Genomic DNA, 9,574 nt, shown 5'->3' with positions numbered 1-9,574 from the left:
AAGCTTGGAATGAAGAAACCTCGCAAGCATGACTTAAATTGAACTGTTTTGCTCAACCGCCACAGTGGTTAGTAACTAGTTTCCCAGAGTTACTAACCACTCAGCATTTTCACTAGTCACAATTTTGTTGTTTGATATTAGGGGTTACGCGCAACCAGCTTCCCCATTTGTTAAAACAGGTCGAAGCACTTCCTTCCGGTTAAAGGTGACTGGCTGAGCCCCGTGGCAGGAGACGACGACGAAATAAAGACCAGGACAAAGATTTGAAATATTAAACGTCTACACTGTTTATTCATCTTACAGTATACATGACTTTCAGCTTCAATACACTATAAAACCAGTTTATTTCTTGACATCTATTTTAGATGTTTTTTTATATTTACACTTTAAAATACATTGCTATTTTTCTTTACCAAAATGTAACCAAAAAGTTGGGGGTGGGCTAACGGCAGTACGACCTTATATGCAATTGAGTTATGGAATTAATAAAACTCACCAGTCAAGATGCCACCGTACACAAATGCAATTAAATAAAGCAGTTAAGAAAATAATTATCCTGTGCAAATGTGGACCTTGTTTAAACGGTTCAAACACCATTCATTAGATAATTACTGTTTGATGTTATATGAACACATCTCGCTTGATCAACTGGCAATAATAAATGATTCACATAGACTCATGCATACATATGGGCTTTATCAACGATCTAAAAACCATGGGCGATTATTGGCCCTAAAAGTAGTAGTACTTTTTCAAATTGCAAGCACATAAAAATAAATACAAACAGTGAGCTGCATGCAAGACGGAAGTGGCCCACTGGTATGAATTTATGGTGACAACCTGAACTCTCAGTTTGAGCATGTTAACAAAATAAAGGCAGCTTTAAGGGGGACACTTGGGCTGGCTGACAGAAAAAAAGCTTTCCCAGAGTACTTCAATAGTCTTTTGGTTTCTCTTCCTTTTTGTGCCGTGGATTTCGGACAAATGCATTAAAGCGAAATAAGTGTAAACACTTGACAATTAGCAATGCAGTGTAAACATCAGATAGACGCTAAAACATCTTTTAAATGCATCGGCCTCCAATTGTAACCTAATCGACACGCATCGAGAGCGAATGCATTGTGTGCATGTGTGCACAGGTGGCCAGTTTGTCTTTTGAGACACTTCCGACAGATTCAGCACGCGACTCAACGTGTGAACGGTCGATATGCTGTCCCGAGCCTAATGAATAAATGCATTATTCAGTTATCTAGGAAGAATCCAATGCAGTGCACGGGTAGATTAAGGAAAAAGGAAATTTGCTGCGGAGGGTAAAAAATTGGGAGACTTTCAGTGGTTGTCGCGCTAAAAGAGGATTGCTGTTGACTCATTTTGTAGCGGCACTTCACCTCGTTGTTCTCCTGGGTGACCTCCCCGTCCCAATCATCTTCCTCTTCTCCTCCCCCTCCTCCTCTTCTTCTTCTTCTTCTTGGGCCTTCGATCAAAGCTGGCCTTTCTGCCACAGCAGCCCATCAGGGAAGCTCCTCACCCTCACCTACAACAACACTGCATGCTGGGAGTCGCTCTCTGATGCGGAGCACACTGGGGCACATGCAAGAACGCACGCACACGCATTCACTCACTCACTCACACACTCTTGCTCTCTCTCAGTCACTCTCACACGTGCACACACTCTGTCTCGCACATAAACACACGGCGAGATGTTCTTCCTCAAAAGGTGAATTACTAATTTGCGAGCGAGAAGGGAAGGGCGCCGAGCCTCCTTTAGCGTGCGCAAACAAAGCTCGCAGTGAGCGAGGCGGGCCGGGGAATGTTGTCCAGAGTACACAGCATGCTCGGACTGAGCAAACACATTATGCTTTGGGAGCTGCATTTTCCGCATACAAACAGACACCAGAACAAACAAGCGCCACAGCTTGCATGCATATGTACGAGCGCGCTCGCTCGCACCTGTAAGCTTTTATCTGAAGGTCTGCTGCCTGAGCTACTTCCTCCTCTGTTGTTGACCTCAAACACTCCTCTCATTTGGGTTGTGTCGCCCCAATTAGAGACCCGAGAAACACTTTGGTCTGCCCTCCAGAGACACTAGGCATTGAACGTTTTACAAGCCCTGATGCGCTACTAATCATGGCAGCAAATGTTTGTTGACTGCTTTTCTTTGTCTCGTTTAATAGAGGCTTGTTGGGTTCTCTTTCAAAAGTGCAGAGTTCTTCCTGAGGACTGGAAGTCATCCTGTCGAAACATCTGGTGATGACTCAGGCTGCAAAATCAGAAACACATCACATGCGATTCATTATCCTGAGGTTGGCCTGTACAGGGCAAATTGGATTTTGTATATTTTAAGGCTGTCCCATACATATACATGGGACCGGACTGTGATGACACATCAGGCCGATGAAAGTGTTTCCAGTGTTTGTGTCTGACTTCAAAGGGCGGATGGGTACCTCCACTGGAGATGTGACACAGGAAGCACTCTGGGCCAATCCTCTCCAACCTCACCTGCACCCCCAAAAGCCCCTGGTTACATTTAAACCCTGCTTCCCTTTTTTGAACAACACCGGGTGTCAATTAACTCATTACATGTTGAAGAAGGCATTGAGTACTACCCAAGGGTTGCACTATGGATCCTGCCCCCCCCCCCCCCCCCCCCCCCCCCCCCAAGTGTCAAGAGCTATGGAAAGTGCAGTCTTCAATAACTCTTTAATACAAACTAAATATATGAAAAATACATTAATTCCTACATTAACTAATGTTACAGTGTATTACTAAATTACAATATGCTGCATCTGATCAACATCAAACCGACATTTTCTTTGCAAAGGGCTTTTGATATGCACTTAGCCTGTTCTTGATCACCAGTTTAAAATCAAGTGAGAAATTAAACAACCAAATAAATCCATTGTTGGCCTATTTCAAAATTGAGTCTGTGAGCGAGCCGTTCTAAGTTTTGATGTCACAATTAGGCTAATTTACATAATAATCCCGTCTCTCTCAGTTTCTCCGCCAATTACTTGGCAGTGAGGCTAGGCGAAGATCCTTCCATTTTCAAGTGACAGCCAGACCACATCAATACCAGAATGTAAGCGGGGCTGCAGTGAATTTTGTTGGATGCGCAATGTTCGCTGCATGTGCCACATACACTGATCTGCACACTAACTGACCTGTATGAAGTGCTGCATCTATGAATGAAAATGCTTTATGGGCAGTCACTTTTTTTTACCCCCATAGTCTGGGCTCTGCTACCGACCAGTCACCCATTTTCATGAATTAGGACACAGTAGTTGCATGATTACATTATTAAATAATATTGCATAACATTTACTCAAGATACAAACAACTGTTTCATTTCCAATATGTTATAAATATTTCGATTTTCAAGTGTGACATGCATGGAATGAGTCAGCTGAAACGTATATTGTCCATGCAGCATCGTCCCTACTCATTTGCAAATTGAAGATTTGATGTCTAGTTTGGTCAAATTAAAAATGGAGCATATGTCAATGTACTAAGTAGAAATACTCAATTGGACCCCCCAAAAAAAACAAAGTGTTAGGTGTTGCAAAGTTAAATCGTTATTCTTTATGAAATACGAATGCAGTACTTCAGTGTCTTCACATGGATCAAGTCAAAATATATTTTTTAAAGTGTGTGTATGTGCGTTTAGAGATGCTAAAAGTCTACTTATCTTTCTGATCAGCGCTACTCTACACCCATCTGGCATCTAGTGTTGACCAAGGGATGCAATGATAGTTATTATTTAACCCAAGTTGGTTCGCGTCACACCTCACGCAGACAACTTTTTAACACGTCGAAACTCTATGCCAAATACAGAGTTCTCTCTGTGAAGGATTTGTGTTTTTCCTCTTATGGACCCCTGCGGCTACCTTAAACCATCGCTGGTCAAAGTTGAAGGGGGGGACGAGCGAGTCAAAGCGGTAGAAGACATCCATACTACTGCATGACGAAAAAGTGGTTTTGCGACCCTGCAATCATGTACAGTAGCTTAGGTGTGAGGTCATTTCATTTTTAGATTTATCTGTAATTTAAAACTCCAGTGTACAAGACCCTAAATGCTTTCCTTATGGCAACACAGTAAACGTCAGCTATAGCGAAGAGCAAAAAAAAAGTTTAAATAATAGCCTATAGGTTCAACCGTAAATATACCTCTCTGAGCCCAAAACACTTTTGTACCATTGCAAACTCATCTTACATTACCTTAAAAAAAGAAATGGATTACAGGTGATTTGACTTTGGAAAAGTAGTTTTTCAAATGCACTGGAACTGCACGTGTACAGTGTTTCCTTTACAATCTGTAAAAATGCCAATTGTCAAACAAAGATGAGACTCCCGTAGTTTATCGTCCACTTTTTAATAGCCACTTAGCAGAAAAAAAACCATACACATTGTGAAGACTCTCTGTAACAACCCAGACTAAACGACAAAAACTAAGCTCCTTCTCAACATAAAAAAAAATCTTGAGTAAAGTCAAGATCACGACAACATACTTCCTTGCATCCTTAGTAACCTGGGCTTTGGCGACATCTTGTAGCATTTTAGGGTGTTACAGAACGAGCACAAAAAAAAGCATACAGTTACGAATTGATGAATTAGTGAATAGCTAACCTCAATTAGGTGGGGGTTCACTGGAGTTTGCGGGCGCGAGAGACAGCTGTGAATAACAAACAACCGTAATTGAAATGGCCTATATCAAGAGCGTAGATGGTAAATATTAGAGCTATGAACAAGTTGGTGGTAGGTCAAATTCACTCAGAAATGTGCCAGAAAAAAACTCATGCCGAATCATAATTTCCACATTTTAATCAAAGAATTAGGGATGTCCCAATCCAACTTCTTCAGTTCCGATCCGATACAAATAGTGCAGCCTTGAGTTTCGGCCAATGCCGATGTCGGTCCCATCCGACATCGGCAATAACCATACATACTTCACTTATTTTGTAGGATGGAGTGTTAGAAAAGGCTTGATCAAGTGATATTACTGAAACAGAGAACAATCAGCAACAGTATGAGAAAAACATGAAAATGTACCACACATGAATAAAACTAAATTATATTAGGAAATCCTGAAGAAGTTTAGTTTTACAGTAAACTTCAACTGGAGTGTCAACAAACTACTTGCAGGCAACATTCACTCTTACTCCTTGCTCCTATGTTAGCACCTTAGCAACCAGTCGTTGTGATCACGTGGGATCAAGTTATGCAAGACTCATGCAACACGTGAAGGCAGATAATTGCCAAAGGCTAGTGGCTAACTAGCAGCTAGTAAAGCAGTAGTTCCCAGCCAGCGAGCGTGGATTTACACATTTTACGGCACTGAAATCGGAGCGAAACAGACAACGGCCACGATGCGGCAAAGAATCCTGGTTTTAGTAAGCCCATTTAAAATAAAAAGCATTTTGGTGTGAAGCGGCTGTCAAAAAGCGCCAGCCAAAATGTGTCAGAGAGGCGTTATTAGGATTGATACTTTCCGGGCAGGACATGCCCTGCTCCAATATGACAGACTGGCTGCTGCATCCCAGTAGAACACGCCCTACTGCATCCAAATAAAAAAAGAAGTATGTGACTTAAGTGTTTCCCACTAACCCTAACCTTATTAACTCATTCGAAACCACATTAAGCCCCAACCCTAGCCCTAAAAAAAAAAGTGTTTTTATTTTGTTCAAATGTGACAGTAAATGTTTGGGATGGTCATCTCGTTACATCTGCGTAGCCTGCCCTTCCTGCGACGCAGCGGGGCGTGTCCTGCCTGGAAACTATGTGGGAATCCTAATAAATCAGCGACTCCATACTTTGTTTTTGTTGTTGTGACAAAATCTGCGACCCAAAAAAAAACTGCAACCAGGGGAGCTATAGATAGTTTGCAAATAATGAAATTGGATTTTTCTTTTGTTGCACAATGCCATCTTTATTTCAGAATAGTACAAGGAGTAACGATTCAAATGTGATTCGCTAGTTGTTCATTCTGGTCAATGCAAATAGCAAAGAGAGATTTCGACGAGTCAGAGCCATAGTAAATGTACCACAAACTACGATCCCAAAGCAGTATGACTACTACAAGATGCAAAGGTCCTGTCAAATAGAAAAGTACGACTACGTTCCTATTAGACAAGACCAGCAAATTAACACCTTTTTCAGAGAATAATTGAGGTTAAAAAAAAAAAAAAACGTGTGGGTGTATTCGTAAGTAGCAGGCCACAAATAGGTGGGGAAGCGTACTTTAATTTTCATCTGCTTTTCTCCTCTCTCACACCCATGTCAAAATGTAGTCTGTGACCTACACGCAGCTGTGATCCAACTTCCCATCTCTGTCTAATCTTACTGAGGATGTGAAAGGGTGAGCTCGGTCCCAACAGAATTCATGGATGCGTTTCCCCTGCACTTACAGTAAGATGACCGCCGAGCCCAGGCCCCCCGCCCCCTTCGCCCATGTGTTTACCCAGGCCTGCCGCCGACTCACTCTTCCTCAGGTTCACGTAAAGTTCCGGGGTTTTAAATGGCCGGGTGACGGCGGCGTCAAGATCACATCATCGCGACATGGCAGAGCGGCTGGCGAGAATAGAAGAGCGAGGAGTGTGTTGGCTGCAGATAAAATGACTCAGACTGTGGTAACTAAGTGATGTAATCCTTGCTGAGTGAGTCGCTTTAGCGTGACTATGTAATTTATTCATCTTTTCAGCATGGAAGACCTGGCTATTGCACCTAGAGGAAGTGAAAATGAAACTTGCTGTTGGAGTTGGCTCTACACGCACAACAACTTCCTCTTGTCTTCTGGAAAGAGTTTCTTCGAAGAGTATGTCAGGATTTTTCGTACATTCATCCATGCGAGAGAGCCCCTGATGGATTAGAGTCCACTGACGTTCATCCCTACTGTATAAACACTGGCAGAGAATTCTAGAAATAAGGTTTTGCAGATTAATTTATTGTGAAAAATCATTAACATGTTCAGTGTCTGCACATCATTATATCATTAAGATATAACAACATATTAAATGTAATTTGAGCAAATTTGTTATTTCAGAAGTGTGTATCAAACTGGTAGCCCTTTGAATTAATCAGTACCAAGTAGCAGCTCTCAGTTTCAAAAAGGTTGGTGACCCCCGATATAGACAACTATGCACACCCTTGAGAGGCTTCCATCAATTTTCGGAATGTGGGAGGAAGCCACAGTACCCGGCAAAAACCCACACAAGCACGAGGACAACAAGGATTTCTAAAATGTTCTTCTCTCACTAGGCAAAAATGAATGACAGATATTGGCAATGTATATCCAGTTTAACTGTTAGATGTTAAAAAGGGCTTGCTTGCCATAGTAGTCATGATACATTAGGAATACTTAATGGCAACTGTTATTATTCAAGTCTCAGTATTTACCTCCATATTCAGTCAAAAGTACAAATGAAAGTTGTATTGTCATTTTTAATATTTGGATTGTTTTCTTCTTTTCATTGTTTTTGACAAACTGTGTCAACAATAGAGCCGATGTTATTTATTTATTTATTGTCACATTTCTGCGGGACCAATTATATATTACTCGTGCACTCGCTGTGGTAGTCTCGCCACGCCGCACTATTTGCATATCTGTTGTTGACCAATACTGGCCACTCATGCCAGAGGAGCATCTGCCCCATTTGCACACTGATTGAGGAGTATCTGCAACATTTGCACAACCAACATTGTCCCAGATTATTGCGCTACTCGTCACTTTAAACTGCATCCGCTCCTTGAAGTCTCGGCGCCCTTTGCACAATGGTCATTGCACCGGACTATTGCAATATTAGTCATTCGAACTGCTCTAAGTGCTAGAAGACCCTGCATCTTTTGCACAATTGTCAAAGAGAAAAAACATAAATAAATGTACCAACTAGAAACCCTTTATTGCTCAGTGACTGTTTTTTGTCAAGGTCTTTATGTCTCCAAAGTGCTCTCTGTCAATTGACTGTCTGTTGTCGTACTAGAGCGGCTCCAACTACCGGGGACAAATTCCTTGTGTGTTTTTTGGACATAGTTGGCAAATAAAGATGATTCTGATTCTGATTTACTTTGTTTTAATAAACCGTGTGCTGAACACCTTGGATAATGACCAAAATGTTCTGAACTGACGATAAATTATTAGTTCCATTGCAAAAAAACCTATATCGTTACTATTCAATTCCCAACCCTAAGAGAAGGGTTTTAACGCCATGGCTTCCAAGGAATTAAAAATCGTTAAGAGGATGTGTCCCACCCCTTAACAGTTTTAAAAAAAAAAAAAAGGGATCAAGACAAGGAGTGTAACACGAGACAACAACTGTGGCATGCCATCGTCATTCTCTCGCAATGTATACAAGTATACACTCAAGCACGCCAATGGACAATCCGAGGAATGCTGCCAACTGCTGCTCACATGCCTTCAGTGGCGAGCGGAGGGAATCTAGGAAGCGCTACCACCAGGAATTCCACATATCCGAAGCAATCGCTCACTTTCCTCCAGGCGAAGGAATTCTAGCCGTTTCTGAAACATCTGAGACTCATTCGTCAACCGACGCAGCTTGCGCTCGCCGCACTCGAATAGAAAGGCGCCAGCTAAAACAAATGCTTCGCTTCTATGGGCAGGTCGCAGGTTAACACTTAAACCAGCAGCCCTTTTATAAAATATTAGCCTCCGTGATCTGACTCCGCTCTCTCTGCGTCTCTTTATCTCCGGCCTCTCCTCGGCCGCTTGTTTCTTCTGGCAACGAACGCGCCTGTCTGCATGCATCAACAAACACAAGAGGAGGAACCAGCAACTGTATTAACAGATGGCCAGAGTCAATAAAATACGCACAAATCATGCATTGGACACATCTGTCGTACGCGGAGTCCTCGGCTAATCTTTCTGTGTGGCTCCGGTGCGGTGATGGAATCACAGCAGGATGGCGAGATTAGGGGACGGGGCCCATCGCCCAGGGGACACGGACCGGCTTTGTGATGGATCGTAGTGTGGGGGGAAAAAGGCCAGAGGGGACATGTTTTAGTTCAATTGAGTCAGTAGCTCGTTTAAAAGAGGCCCAAATAAATCCACTGCGAAGCTGTCCCCTCGATTGATAGAGCATTCGTTTGAGTTTCATTTATATTTTTCTCAAGTGAAGGGTATAACAATTGATGAGAATACTGTGGAACAGAGTGTTGATTAATCGTCTTGAAACTACAGAGGCAAAATGCGGTACTTGGATTTTCTCAACCAGTGTGTGGTCTAAAGCGGACCTTTGCACCATGGACCAGTACAAACAAATTCATAACAATAAAACTCACCATTACGCTGAATGTAGTAGTTGTAATTAGTGGACAGCCAGTCCCATCTTAGGGTAATGGGAGATGATGATACACCAAATGTGTTACTTATTGTTCTGGTCGCCATCATTGCAAAAAAATTCTGGTTCAACAAAATAGGATTTTGGGAAATGGAAGTTATTTAGTGCTTTTTTTTTGTGCAGTTTTTTAGGCTTCATTGCCTCATTTGAGTGCCAACCGCCACATATTATGCAGAACGGACTTTGTAAGTGAGAATCGCTGATAGATCACTGATCACTGATCAACC

At 42.2% G+C, this 9,574-nt stretch overlaps 1 long non-coding RNA gene across 1 annotated transcript in view; it reads right to left on the bottom strand.

Moving 5' to 3' along the window:
* Positions 1-262: 262 nt before the first annotated feature.
* LOC133481363 (uncharacterized) overlaps positions 263-9,574 on the bottom strand; it is a 79,593-nt gene continuing 70,281 nt past the window's right edge. Inside the window, exons 2-3 of the long non-coding RNA XR_009789538.1 lie at positions 2,357-2,499; positions 263-2,260 (exon numbers count right to left, since the gene is read on the bottom strand). This is a non-coding gene — a long non-coding RNA (uncharacterized LOC133481363). The remainder of the gene's footprint in view (positions 2,261-2,356; positions 2,500-9,574) is intronic.

The sequence above is a fragment of the Phyllopteryx taeniolatus genome, chromosome 7 (genome assembly GCF_024500385.1).
Source record: "Phyllopteryx taeniolatus isolate TA_2022b chromosome 7, UOR_Ptae_1.2, whole genome shotgun sequence".
Classification (NCBI taxonomy): Eukaryota; Metazoa; Chordata; class Actinopteri; order Syngnathiformes; family Syngnathidae; genus Phyllopteryx; species Phyllopteryx taeniolatus.
Note: the sequence above shows the minus strand (reverse complement) of the source record. Positions and strands in the feature narration are given on the sequence as shown.